Source organism: Wyeomyia smithii, chromosome 3, assembly GCF_029784165.1.
Source record: "Wyeomyia smithii strain HCP4-BCI-WySm-NY-G18 chromosome 3, ASM2978416v1, whole genome shotgun sequence".
NCBI lineage: Eukaryota > Metazoa > Arthropoda > Insecta > Diptera > Culicidae > Wyeomyia > Wyeomyia smithii.
This window is the reverse complement of record NC_073696.1, coordinates 187,261,014-187,275,997: the sequence shown is the minus strand read 5'-3', so window position 1 is coordinate 187,275,997 and position 14,984 is coordinate 187,261,014. Positions and strand designations below refer to the sequence as shown.

At 41.5% G+C, this 14,984-nt stretch overlaps 1 protein-coding gene across 1 annotated transcript in view; it reads right to left on the bottom strand.

The window, feature by feature from the left end:
- The window catches only part of LOC129732771 (uncharacterized), a 237,479-nt gene extending 224,891 nt beyond the window's left edge, over positions 1-12,588 (bottom strand). The window contains exon 1 of the mRNA XM_055693993.1: positions 12,467-12,588. The gene's annotated coding sequence lies outside the window, so the exon portion shown is untranslated. The remainder of the gene's footprint in view (positions 1-12,466) is intronic.
- Between the last annotated feature and the right edge of the window lie 2,396 nt (positions 12,589-14,984).

The window sequence follows — 14,984 nt, the reverse complement described above, 5'->3', positions numbered from 1 at the left end:
ATAATTAATGTGTCTTCAGAAGTCTTAATATTACTTGCTTACTTTTACTTTTATGGCGACATCTCCTTACACCCGCTACCCGCCATCCCACTGTAATCTGCCCTGTTTCATCAGCTAGACACTATCACCGTGTTTGTATATTTCGTACAGCTCGTAATTTATGCGCCTGTGCCACACCCTATTTTCTAGTTTGCATCCGAGTATTGATCGCAGGATTCTACACAGGAAGACTCCAAGCGCTCGTCGATCGACCTCCGTCCATGTCCACGATTCACGTCCGTAGAGCGCAACCGGGAGGATCAGAGTTGTATAGAGCGCAAATTTCGTACGGATCCTAAGCTGGCGCAATCCGTCGCTGCTGCAATCCGTCTCTTCATCTCGCGGCTCATCTCGTTGTCACATGTCACGAGAGTACCAAGATAAACAAATTCGTCGACCACTTCGGAAGTATCCCCATTCATCACTAACGCAGCACCAACACCCGCAGAACTACCCCGCCTTTTGCCAGCCACCATGTACTTTGTTTTGGCAGTGTTTATGGTGAATCCAATTCTCGCAGCTTTTCTTTGAGAGCCGTAAAGGCCTCGTCAACGGTCAACGGTAAATCTACGGTTAACACCAATTATATATCAATGTTGTCCGCGAAGCCTAGATGCATCGTGGACTTCGTGATGATGGTGCCGCTCTTCAGCGCACCTACCCTTCGTATTGCACCTTCTAAAGCAAGAACTCGAACAGCAAGTTCGAGAACCCGTCACCCTGCTTCAGACCATATAACGTCACAAACGCGATTGAAAATTCGCCCGCTGTCCTGACGCATGATGTGAAACCGTCCAGCGTCGCACGTAACAGTAAATTAGCTTTGTTGAAACCATATTCAAGCGTAATTTGCGACAGCTTGTTGCGTCTCACTGTATCGTACGCCGTCTTAAAGCCAATGAACAGATGTTGTGTCTGCAGGTTGTGTTTTCGAGACTTTTCGAGAATCTGTCATAAACTACGTAAACTTCTGGTTTGCTGTAGATCGTCTCACTCGAAAACAGCATTGATATTCTCCAACAAAGGCTTCCTGCAGCGGCCTCAGTCGCTGGAACAGAACACGAGAGAGAATTTTATAAGGGGAATTGAGGGGGGTTATCCCTCGATAATTACTACAGTCAAGTCTACATTCCTACTTGTAAATAGGGCATATGAGTTCTTTCAACCAGTCCTTAGGTAGTTGTTCCTCAGACCAAACCCTAATCTGGTGAATTGCACTACTAAGCCGCTCGCTCTCGACTTTAAAAAGTTCGGCTGGTAAGTCGTCCTTCCCAGCGGCTTTGGGGTTCTTCAGCTCTTTGCAAGCATTCTTCACCTAGTCCAATGTTAGTAGGTCCACAGCTCCGTTCTTTGTTGTCAGTCCTGTTCCCTTCGACGACTCTCTAGGCCCGGTTCTTCTCTTCAACCACCTCTAGACACTCAACGTCGAACCATCCACTACGCGTGGCTCACGTTGTCATGCGTATCACTTCTCGTGCTGTTTTGCTGACCGATGTGCTTCCAATGCACGTTCAGGTGCACTCTAGCTGGTTCACCGAACCGTTTATCAACTTTTTGAGTTTACTCTGCATCAACTCCTTCCGCCGATCTCGATTCAAATACGTTGGATGGCCGCGTGCGAATCTTGCCTAGGGCTTCGATGCCCAGTTTCGCAACGGGGCTGTCGTTTTGAATGTAGCTGGCGAAACACCGCATTTCATAGTTCAGCCGTCCGCTCCGGATCTTTTGCTGTTTAAGCCACCCCCAACCCGAGGAACAGACGCTCCGGCAAGCTGTTCTCCAAGGAGAACAACTCGCCCTTCCCTGTCAGCATACGACCAAGTTTCCGTCGGTTCACCGATCTTCCTTGGTTGCTCGTATCCCAGTCGTTACCACATGGAGGTAGGGATAGAAGTTACTGGGCATTAGCCTATGGACCACACTGGAGTCTATTTTATGCCAATTATCACGGGTGTACTGCTGGTACGTACTGCTCAGTCGTTTACCTACATAATATTATTAGGCCCGAATAGGTTCAATGAAAATGAAAAGTTTTAAATTGTTTCACCCTTTTTTTACAATAAGTGCGATATGTCAATTTTATGACAGTTTGTTTGTTATTCGTTTTGTAAAGTTATTGCGAATCAATCACCGCCCAGCCAACATTTTCATACACATATTCCTGTTTTGTTTGACATACTTGTACTCAAATATATCAAACAAACTCACATAAGCTGCACGAAAACAGCATAAACGTACTGTTTAGGAAGCGATGTACATACTGAGGAATAATAGTATGGAATTCATTGATATAAGTATCAATATACGATAATATCCGACTGAAAGTGATTTATTTTATACTGTACTACAATTCTAAGCCTAAAATCGTAAATCAGTCAGGCTCCGGCATGATATATGATTAAAAACCAACTTCTGCGGATGATAATTGATATTGTATACGATTTCGATTTTGTTGAGATAGATTCACGATGATTTTCATTCATTTATATACGATGTGATGTTGACTGGGTGGTGCGGTATTTCCTTATTATGATACTTACAATTCTTAGCAGTAAATAGCACTCCGTTTCTTAATAGTAAACTCACGATTACTCTAGTAAACAGAAATAAAAAACCTTATTTTTACTACTTCTATTCAGAATAAGTGATAGTCCTTAAAAGGACGGTTTATTTGTGGCCTGTATGTCGACGGTGCTTTCCACACAGAAAGGAGATCCAACATCTAGCGCTGTGGAAGGTGTTGTTTACTTTGTACACCGCTATAAAAAGTAGCGAGATACTCGAAATCGCGGCCTACTGTGGCTTTGCTTGCTGCAGGTCGATCCAGTTTGCAGTGAATCAACCTCTTGCAACAATGATTGAATACACCGCTGCTGCTATCCGCTGTCGCTGTTGCTACTGCTGCTACCCGCTGCTACTTAGTTAGGATCGTTCTAGTGGCCATCCATTAGTAAACTGATTGGTTTGAGTCCAAAGAGTGCATTCCGGGAGTGCATTTGCTAGGTATAATATCCTGTCGACGGTGTAATTGAAAGCGAGCATCAAACTACCAATCAGATTAACTGAGATTCGTGTTCAACAAAGCTTGACCGTTTCAATAGTACTGTATTTGCATGATTAAAGCTTGACAATTTTCAAGGTTTTTTATGAGTTTCAGTGTTATATGGGAGCAGATACTTAACAGAAGATGCGGAACTCAGTTACGCAACATTTTATTATGCTGTTGGGTGTTGCATATTGCTTAGGAAAAAGAAAATTAGGTTCGAGCTGAGATATGGAGATAAACGAATTTACAACCGTCTTTGTCAAGACGTTTCAAGATTTTGAACGAAGTGTGAATAAATGAATAAACGAGAAAATGTTGACTATGAAATATCCGCTGCCGCTACCAAACAAAGGTAGTAGTTCCGCTGCTACCTAAAGTTTACTGAGGCTAACTCGAAAATGATAAATTTGAAAAGATTTATGACGTTGCATGAGCACTCTGCACGATAACACTGGTGAACACAGGTATTGGCCTAGAGCTCGAAGTGGGAAAAAAACGCAACGACGAACCCGACGAGCACTTATTGAGCGGCATTTTAACGCACTTCTGCATACACTAGGGGCTCAAAAATTCAAAGGAATGGTTAAAAAACTAAAATCTTTCTAGAGCACCTATTTTGAACTTTAGAGCAACATTTTTTTTTGCTGTTGTTGACCAGTATAGTTTTTCTTGAATTTTAAACAGTTAGCAGTTTGGCAATTGGTTTGGTATGATGAACGTTTGAAAAACATTGCATTTTTTTAAGGCGTTAAAATAATGCGGTCAACTCGTCACAACTAGCAAATTATTCATTAAACTTTTCTATTCATAGCGGTTTTAAAATATTGCATTTCATTAGTTGACGTGCGTAACTAACAGAAGAATCAACAATTGTTGAAATTTATAAGTGAAACAGCATACTGAAATCTTACGTCGGAAGTTTTCATGTTCATTTGTTAAACTAATGCTCATTAGTAAGAACTAAATTCACTACTAATATATTACAACAAATGTTCATGAATTTTTAAAGTATGTATACAATCACTAGTGCAACCAAGTCTGATTCTTGTAGCATCCAGTTATTTGATCGTTATCGCGCCTACTCCAGTAGCAATTGCCACTTCAGGCGTAACAACACGTGGCTTCATAAAATTTGATGAACCCAAACCCAACCGAGATTTTCTGAATTGGCCCAAACAATTTCCGCTTTCAGTAAACTTATGGCTGTCGGCAGGTGAGGCTGATTAATAATTTGGACGACTCGGCAGCGAATAACGAGTAAAATGCCAGTTGAACTGCTGTTTTTTCGGTTCTTTTCCCCTTCGGCGCAACACACATATGATGCCAAGTTCCGGGGCCGTACGCGCTATTACCAATAAACCAAAAACAAAACAGACGGGGGGAGTGGGCGGTACAATTTGTCTTGCGCTCGATTGTTTTCACAACCCATACAGATTTTTTGTTCTCACAACAAAACTTGCAGGTTCTCGCCAATCGTCCCTTCGTGCAAGCGAAAGGGAGGTCAGGGAAAATTTAATTCCGTACCAACTCCGGAACTCATATGTCTTGGGCACGTGCCTAGAATGTGTAGCGCCGACTGCTCACCGAGCGGTGAAAGATTTATATAGTCTTCCGGAACAAGTGTTTAGCAGACTTCGCACTTGTTCGAGTAACAGGACGCTGACGGAAATATCTAATTTAGAGTCTAGCGTATCAATGTTTGTTGATGTCGAGTTGTTCCTTACAAGTGTTTAGTTTTTCAAGTAGTACTCAAGGGAGTGTACTTTATACGTACAGAGGGCTGATTTCTCTTTAACTGTCAACAACTGACCATGAAACTACCGTAGTAGAAAATAATCAATATCCTCTTTTCTTGATTGAAATCAACCACAGGATGGAAAAGTTTCCTGTCTAATCACTATCAAGTGGTATGGAAAATCTTCGCAGGAAATTCAATCAACCTGTGCAGTGCACGAACAAAGAGTAAGACGACCTGGAATCAAAAGCTTTTCACTATGACGAAAACACAAGTTCGAATCGAGCTATTTCCAATTAATTTCTACTACCTTGCAGGATTCACTGTTCACGGCTTTCCGCCCACCGGAGTTTCGAGTTTACAATTCGCTCTAGCTGACAGTCTGATTCCTTTGAAGCAATAGTTCCTGGCCATAGTTTCTGCCACTAAATTATCCATGGTAAAGGAAAACTAAACGGAAGCCAACTTTTCAATTGAATAAATGATGCAACCTCTTTTGTTCTCCTTTTTTGGAGGCAACATTTTGCTTCCGTTTGCTCCCAGAATCATTCTCACTATCGTGTTTTCTTCGGTTGTACCCCGTGGCAACCGCCATCGGGAGGAAACGGAAATCAACTTTTGAAGTTCCGAGTCACGGTCTACACTCTCAAGACCGTACACAAAGGCCGAGTGACATAAATCACCGAGAAGTAATATAATTGAACAGTATTTTCAATTAAAAAACTTTTAATGCTTCTTCAGTGGACAGAGACTTTTCCATCAGCTACTGCTTAATTCGTGACTTGCGGGAACACAATGCGGTCGAGCGAAGGAAAAGGAACTTCGATTTCAGTTTCTGGTCCGTTTTCGCTTGTCGACTAATTGTAAACCATGACAGACTTGTTTTCATTTTCACACTTCTTGTTCAATATTAGCTCATTTGCGGGCGGCCAACGTGTATGGTACCGGTACTAGTTAAGGAAGTTTAGTGCAGGTTGTGCTGCTGGTGTGTGTGTGTGTGTTGGAACAAATCGCTTCTAAGCCTCACATAACTTCAATGAACATAGCGAAAGTTGTAAAATAATGGGAATAGACTAGCAATCTGAAGTTTTCATCGAACGTATGGCTGAGCACATAGCTAAACTGCATTGCCTTTATAATGAAGCGAGGCACATACCAAACAAATTGAACCGCGATTACTGAACAATAGTAAGGAGACTTTCGATCTTATGGAAATTTCCCATTGCAAATTGAACAAAGTGTGCATTCAATTTAATAGAAATGATTGTTAATTGCCAAAATGCCATAAGTTGCCCACGAATGGCAATGCGGAAAAAATAGTTAGATCATATTAACCAGTTTTATTGTTAGTTATTTACTTAAAATTATACTGGATTTCAGATCTTGGCCTATTAAAAGGTTGGAAAATTTGTCTATTTTTAGTATACGGGACTTAAAGACTAAAGAGCCATTGGTTCCCATATGATTCCCGTAAATCCGAACTATGATCGGGAGTCTGATTCGGAATAGTTATTTCGGAGACAACTTATAAGATGGACTAAACATGAAATAGGGACATGGACGGCAACCTTCTTACGAACAAGTGTGAGGTGATTGAAAGGAGGAAGTAGCACTACGATGAGCACCTTAATAGGGATGTATCACGACGGAGTAGTTGCAGATCTCGGTGTACGCGCGATTGACGACACAAATTGCAGCCCCTGACCCAGGCCTGGATTTGAGGGGGGGACCAAGGAGGCAAATGCCCGCGCCTTCCGACTCGAGGGGCCCCCTAGCCCTAATCCACAAACACTCAAAAGCATATCAGACGAGAAAACTTTTTTTTCTGCTCGTCACCTTCCAGCGGAGTGTGAAGGCGTTGCACAATTTGCAAAAATTTTTCGTCGAAATTTTGTGAACAAAAAGGGCCCCACGAAAAATTCTGCTCCGGGCCCCCAACACCCAAACCCGGCCCTGCCCTGACCTCCAGGAGGTTGGAGAGAAGATCGGCCGTCAAAGCCGCTGGAGCTGACCTACTCCCCAGCGAGCTGTTAAAACACGGTGGTGAATCACTGGCTAAGGCGCTACACCGGGTTATTGCCTCGATTTGGGAGAAGGAGGTAGTACCGGAGGAGTGGATGGAGGGAACAGTGTGCCCATTTACAAAACAGGCGACAAGTTGAAATGCTACAACTACCACGCAATCACGTTGCTGAACGCCGCCTACAATGTACTCTCTCAAATTATGTGCCGTCGACTATCACCGTTGGCAAGGGAATTCGTGGGCCACTACCAAGCGGGATTTATGAGTGCCCGCGCTACCACGGAATTCTTCATTGGATCACACTCTCAGCAAGTAAAGCAGTGTAAAGCACAATACAGCTGTTCGCTTCCGGCTTTAAAAAGTTCGGCTGGAATGCCGTCCTTATCAGCTGCCTTGTAGTTCCTTAGCTCTTTCACTGCTTTCTTAACCTCGTCCATTGATTGTGGGTCCATAGCTTTGCCATCATTCTCAATCACCATCCTGCTTTTTTCGACTACGCAGTTTTTTCACCATTCAACAGCACACTAAAGTGTTCCTTCCAACGCCTGGCCACTTCCGTTCTATCGGTAATCAGGCTCCCCTCCCCATCGTTGCACAATGCATGATTCCTTTTATCTTCTTGAAGGAGCTTCTCGCATCGTGCCTAGAGAAGCAACCTTCCGACTCCGCAAGAATCCGCTCCCAATGCTGTTGTTTCTTCCGGCGATGGAGTCTTTTTTCAGCAGCTCTGGCTTCCCGGTATCTTCCCACGCTCTGACAAGTCACAGCCGTGGCTAACATGTGTACTCTGGCGCGGTTCTTTTCATCCGGCGCTCGCTGGCACTCAGCGTCAAACTACTCATTGGACGTGGCTGTCGCAGATGTACCCAATACTTCTCCCGCTGTGGTGCTGATTGCACTGTGGATGTGCCGTCACTGTTCATTCAGGCTACCTCCAACTTGATCCTCGATCCGCTCATCAACCTTCCGCAGGTACTCTGTAGCCACTTCTCCAGCTGATAGCCGCTGGATGTTCAATTGTACCCTGCTTGTCGTCCTGGATTTTAACACGTTGAACAACCGGGCGTGAATCTTGGATACCACGAGATAATGACCCGAGGCAACGGTTGGTCCTCTAAACGACCTCCCGTCTGTAACGTCTGAAAAGTGTCGACCACCAATCAGAACATGGTCGATCTGGGAGCAGGGGTCTTCATTTGGGTGTCTCCAGGTGTGCTTACGTATATTCCGGGGTACAAAATAAGTGCTCTAGCGAAATTGACAAGCCTCCGGTCGTTGTCGCTCGTAGTAGAGTGGAGGCTTTCTCTACCAATCACGGGGCGGAAGAAGTTCTCCTGCCCGACCTGCGCATTTGCATCCCCGATGACGATTATGATGTCATGTCCTGGGCACTCATTATACGTTTTTTTCAGGAGCTCGTTTCGCTATCGTTGGTCGGTGAGTACATATTGATTTTAAAAATTTACCCTTAATTCTCAACACGCATATACGGTCACTGATCGGCCTCCATCTGCCTTCATCTGTTTCCCTATGAGCACGAAACCGACTCCTCTTTCTGATTTCACGCCGCCACTGTAGTAGATGTGGTACTGAATGAAGTGCCCGCAATAGGATCTACTGCCCGGAATTCACGTTCTTCCATTTTCGACCACCTCACCTCCTGTATGGCAGCAACCTCCACATTCACCTTTTGTAGCTCTCTAGCCAGGATACCTGAACGTGCCGGTTCGAGTAGAGTCCTTACATTCCAAGTACCGAGTGTGCAATAATCGTTGTCCTTTTTCGTACGCTTAGGTCCATGCTGATTATTCCGTTCCGAAATTGTATCTGGCCAGTTCGTACCTTTTACCTTCGGTATGCTGCCTTACTAGGGTTGCGATACCTAGTCTCGCGACGAGGCTGCCGTCTTAGATATAGCTGGCATCGCGTTTCGTAATTCAGCCACCCGCTCCGGGTCAGATGCTGTTGTACGCCGCATTTAACATGGGGATACAGCCGCGTACGTTCCCCCTTCCCAGTCAGCATACGACCATAGTATCCACCGGGGGTTGGTTACTCTATCTCCGCTAAGGTTACTCGTATCCCGGTCGGCACCTCGTGGAGGTTGGGATATGAGTTGCTGGACAGAGGTGAATGACCTTAATGGGGTCTCAAGTGACACGTGCCGTTTACTAACCCAAGTGAACTACATAGTAGATTTAAGGCCTTCAGCGTACACGATTCTGCATCCTGGAGGAAGTGCCAAGAAGACATCGTTGTAATAAAGCGCCTGAAGTACTTCAGAAACCGCAGGATTTTGCGTTCCCTAGTTTTATAGAAAGATATCGGTTTCCGTGGAACGATTTCAACCACCAGACGAAAGTAGCAGAAGCACCAAGATGCTTTTACTTAACTAGCAGTATAGTGTAATACAGTTCGACTGCGTTGAATGCTGCTTTAATGTCAGTATACACCATGTTAACTTGTTCTCTATTTTCCATATATGAGGCATTCCATGGAAAATAAATGAAAATAAATATATTTTTGTCCTTTCCGACTTCGCTGAAACTTTGCACAGTTGTTTCCAGTTGATAAAGAAGTCATTCTACACTAACAGTTCTTCATGTAGACTCACGACTGCTGTTCCAGAAGGGCCTATTCAAAAATGTGACTGATGAATGAAATATTTTGTATCAGAATCTCCCAACTTGAACCCGCAAATCCACAATCCCGGAGTTTGCGGGTTCAAGTCCCGTCGGGATGTGGTATATTTTTCCAAAACTGTATCATATTTCCAGTTCGCTTATTTTTCGCTTTCCCTACTACACACATTGTCTGCTTAATGAACTTTTACTTATTACTTGGAGAGTAATTAAAAAATATTTTTCTTCGTGTAACAAATCTATTACTTTACAAGTAATAAAATTCTTCTCCTGTTGAGTAACAACCCTTACTGTCATATATTTTGCACATGTTGCAAGATCATGAGTATCTAATAATAACCGTTACAACTACTTGCAAATCTTTTACTCACTACTTGAAAAGGTAAATGAAAAATTATCCTCATCTTCAGTCGATTTACAACACATACTGTCGTGACTCAAATGCATTAGATCGCTGCATCAATACAAACACAGCAGGCTCTTGCTTTTATGTTCCCCTGCAAAAATGCATACAAGCGCGTAACTTCATTACTCTTTGGTTATTGGTATCTTAGCAGTAGCAACAACTGTACATAAAACAGTTCTGAAGTGAATAAATAAGTGGTTAAGTGAAATAACTGTTGGTGTTAAGGTCCAGCAAACAACATGTTTGACACTGCGTACAAAATTACATGTATTCGACCTTCCGATGGTAAAAAGTGTTCGAAGCAGCTGCGGAAACTATCGAATAATAATATCCAAAACTAGAAAGTGATAAAGTATTCTAAGTCATCGCAACTCACTAACGAGTTTCGTATTTGTACGTCATGTCGTCATAATTTTAAAACCGTCTGATAGCGGGAATCGTCACTAAGTTACGCATATTAGATTTCAATAGGGCCAGTATCAAAATGATTGATTATGTTACAAAAACAGCGCGTTGGATTTGTATCATGCTCTTAGTAAAAATTTATAACAATAACAGGAAAAACACCAAAAAAAAAAAATTTTGAGTGAAAATGACAAAATATTCTAACGTCCATAACTTTTTTGTTTTTCATTTTAACATCACCAAATTTTGACAGATATTAATAAATATCGTCGTCTTCAATATGTAAAAGAAGTAGATTTTAAAAAAAAGGTACTTTTTGAGATATTTTAGAATTTGTGACAATTTGGAATATTTAGCCCAGTAATCAATGTTTTTACAGTGTATATATTTTTTTTAGAATCCAAATTTTATTACCTACAACTTTGCTGAAAACACCATTTCAATCAAACAAGTCGTTTTTCTGATACAAAATATATCATTCATCAGTCGTATTTTTGGATAGGCCTTTTTGAAACAGCAGTCGTGAGTCTTTTTTTTTTTCTGTGTGGACTCATCACTGCGACCAAAGCTTCTATTGTGATAGTCGTGAGTCTACATGAAGAACTGATAGTATAGAATGACCTCTTTATCAACTGGAAACAACTGTGCAAAGTTTCAGCGTAATCGTAAATGATCGATAAGAATCGATTTGAAAAGTAGCGTTGACTTGCCCGAATATGGTGACGAATAGACTGAAACTGGAACAATTTTTAAAGAACAAGAGATATTCAACATTTAGCTGTTTTGCTGGCGTGCCTAAAAAACTGGAGATATACATGAACAATTGGAGGGTTGGCAACGCTGACTGATTGTTTGATGCTCGTCTTCGGTTCGGCTTGGTAAAGCTAATACCGCTCTTAGTGCTGTGTGTGCATTCCCAAGTTTGCATTCCCACAGCATATTACCGTTAAAGGTGCCTGTTACGAACTTTTCAAGAAAGCATTACCTTCGAAACATCAAAACAATTCTATCATTTTTTATGCTAATATAGATGATATCACAGTAGGCTATTGGTATTCCATCCCGAATTTGACTTTGAAAGTATTATCAATGTTTACCGCTGAGCAATGGAGTAGTAAAAATTATTAACGTAATACAAAACTGTTCATCATTTTATCTATCCAACGACAAATTGGTTACTTAAATTCATCGTATAGTTTGGAATCTCACCTGATATTTGGACGATTTCTTTTTTACTTTTACAGTATGTACCGTGCCATAGGAAAACAAAAACGTAGTCATTCGTCAAAAGAAATGTCATTAACAGCAATCCAAGAAAGACTGAATTTTATAGCGAATTCGTATAAAAAGGAGTGAAATACGAAATTCACACAAAAATACTAATATTTTGTAGACAGCCTTCGATTTGGTATGTGTCATCTCACTTTAGCAAAATCTAGGTAGTTACTGGAGTTATACAAATCAGAACTAAACCGTAAATGATCGTCGCTGATCTCTAGTCGGCTCGTATCCTACAAAACAAAAAAAATATGTTCCTCAGATATATTACTCGATATGACATTAGGTCTATTTTGCCTAATCAATATCAGGCATGTTAGACATGAGATTCTAAAAATTGTGTTTCTATGAGACAAAGAGATAGAGAGTTAGTAGTGTTTGATTCCAATAATTGAATAACAATTAATTGAGAACAGTAAAAATGAGGTTCACTAAACAGGTTTTCTTCGTTATACCGATACTGGCAGTAAGAGTAAATATTTGAAGAGTGCTTCGAAATTCTATTGAAATAAAAAATCTGTCTTTGTGCGTGACTATGATGTAGCTTCGGAACATTGATACTTTCGAGTGTCAAGAAGCTTTTATATCTTTCCTTCTCAACGTTACAACTTCTATTATGATTTCACAGAAGGTACCCCTGTTTAGCATAGAAAGATATAGTCCTAAATAAAAAATAAATTGTAATCAATTGAACATGTTTTCTTCCCTTTAGTCTGTCCGACAATATTTTACAGTTTGATTGATTTATACTATAATTAATCAATCATGTTGCAGAAATTCATGCACTAAGTGGGAAAGAGTTTCTCCGTTCATACTCGCAACAAGACGGTTAGTGTCTGGGTGTAAAAGAAACTACATCTACAGCAACCTACTTGGGAAAAGTTCTACTCACTCTTCACCGTCCTGATCTTGATTTACAGCGTTCGACCCAGATGTTGGAACGATTCAAATCGCATTAGCCTTAACCGATGCGAACTTTCTCTAGCCGCAAAAACATAATTAAAGCCACCATCACCCAGCCAGTCCCTTCTGGGTTGCCGATAAATCTCAATCTTCGGACCAGTTATCAAGAAACCACCACCATTAAGCACCGCATTCTATCACTCACTCGTTCACTTGTTCGCTCTCCCGTAGGATCAGATGAACAAAAGACGAATGGCTCTGTTATCGGGATGCTAAAATCACAAACCATCACATTCTATTAAGATTGATAGCACATTTTATCGGGCCCATACAATCCTGAAAATTGTTGGCAGTGCACAGTGGAAATAGCTTATCCTTTTGTTACCCACTCTCGGCGCTTTTCTCGCCTTGGTTGTGTGACATACGACGTTAATTTTTAGTCGATTGAAACTGCTCAACTGCAAAGTGCCAACATTCAACATTTTGCCGCATGAATGCCAAACGGCTTGGTCGCGTCATTCACTCATTCGCACCGCGTTGTGTTTACTAGGCCGTCAACATATGACCCCCGTCGCAGGACCGCGCGCTGCAACAATATGCATAGGGGTATTATCAGCGTTCCACTAATTTATTCATGGCTTCCAAATGTTTCACGGTTTGCTGGTAACCTCACATGTGATAAATACTGGTTTCCGTTTCTAGTTTGTGTAGTTTGCAATAGGTGGGTGCAGAACAGGGATGCCAAATCAGTTGGTGAATTTCGAATTCGACAAAGCCTTAGGATACACCAATAGCAAGTTGGTTAGGAATACATTCCTATTCACTAAAATTATATGCACTGTTTGATGCTCGTCATCTCAAACACACAAGTTCGCTACTTTTCTGTGTAACGCAAATAGAATTTTCTCAATTGCGACAAAATTTGTCGCAATTGCAAGGCTAAAGCTCCTGAATTTTGGTGTTGTTTTTTTTTTATATTTTTGTAGTGTTCCACAAATACACATGCTGTATCAGCAGTATTCCAAATTGCATTTCAGTAACTGTTATTACAGTACACACTATGTTTTCGGCTAAAGTAGCTTTCACTATTTGCGTCGTAAATCAGCAATACTGCCATTTCGGTGTTCCGGAGGTACTGCAGCAGAGGCCGATTTACGTTGGCACGTTTGCTTACCACTTGAATCGTACATCACACCTTTTGTCCTGCAACAAAACGGGGAGGTTTACGTTCAAAAGCCACCCCTGTTCTGCCAGCCAATCGCTCCTCAACCGTCGATAGATGGCTGGTCTACTGATTGTACCACCTACTAGCTCTTTATGGTTTTTAGATTTCACCGAACTGAAAATGATAGCCTCCTATTAAATCAATGATTTGAGAATTTATTTGGCCTTCGGCTCATTCAGTACTAACAAACCCGTGCGAGTTGGCAAATCTGTTTACGTGCAGGCACAGAAACGATTCCGTTACGGATGATTTATACTTATCGAAGTTAGAATGCAATTCCCGGTTGCATCGTCCGGCTGGGATTGTGCAACAACAGTCAGCGAGTGTGGCAATGGGAGAGATTTCGTCTCGTAATGAACAATGTATATTGAATAAGCAGCACCGCAGAAATTCATAATTTTCAGAAATACCGCTGGAGCGTTCGGGTTGATAGTTAACGTTTCGCTTTTGCAATTTTGTTCTATCTGTATCTAATTTCTCACAATAATTTCGTTCGGGGTTAAACTTAATTGCATTGGAAGTAATTCGATTTTTGTAATAGACTGAAAATTTGTGGGCCAGTTTATATACTTATTCGTAGGGAGAAATGGTCATAATAAATTTCTTTCAAATAACGTTACTAGTATATAAGAATAAAACGAGCACTTGGAGATATGGTGGACCTGTTTTGATTCAAAATAAAATTGAGCAACAAGTATCTGAGGGTGCATGCAAGATTTCTGGTTTGCAAATTGTGGTAAGTGTAGTTCAGGACCCAACTTTGACGTATCGCCTCTATCGAAAACGTCCTTAGATTTTCATATTATTCTGAGGCAGGGTTTATCGAATGGAAAATTACTCCGGAATGTACTGCAGGTACTTAGTCATTCTGTAAAGGGTCTTTGGAAGGTCGGTAGAGCTAACACCTTCTAGATCCCGAAACTAAGATAGTTTCAGAAATGAAAGATAATTGCCACTATCTGTTTTCATTATATCACTTCCAAACATTGAGATCTTGAGATAGGTTTCAACACACTCAACACACACAGGAAGCAGTCCGAAATCTATTTTGACGTAGGTTTCATCGCCGATGAGCAGGCATTCTTGATACTTCGTCAAAACCTGCTGGTGCAGTTTCTAAGCTTGAATTTTGGTGACGAAACTTTGCTTCAACGTTCTGTTTGGTTGTTTGCTGGCTCGATAAGAACAATATCTCACTCGCAAACGAATCAAACGAATGCTTCGAACGGTACTGCGAGCAGCAGCGCATTTTTGTGCGGTTTTACTATCTGATAGTCCAGGG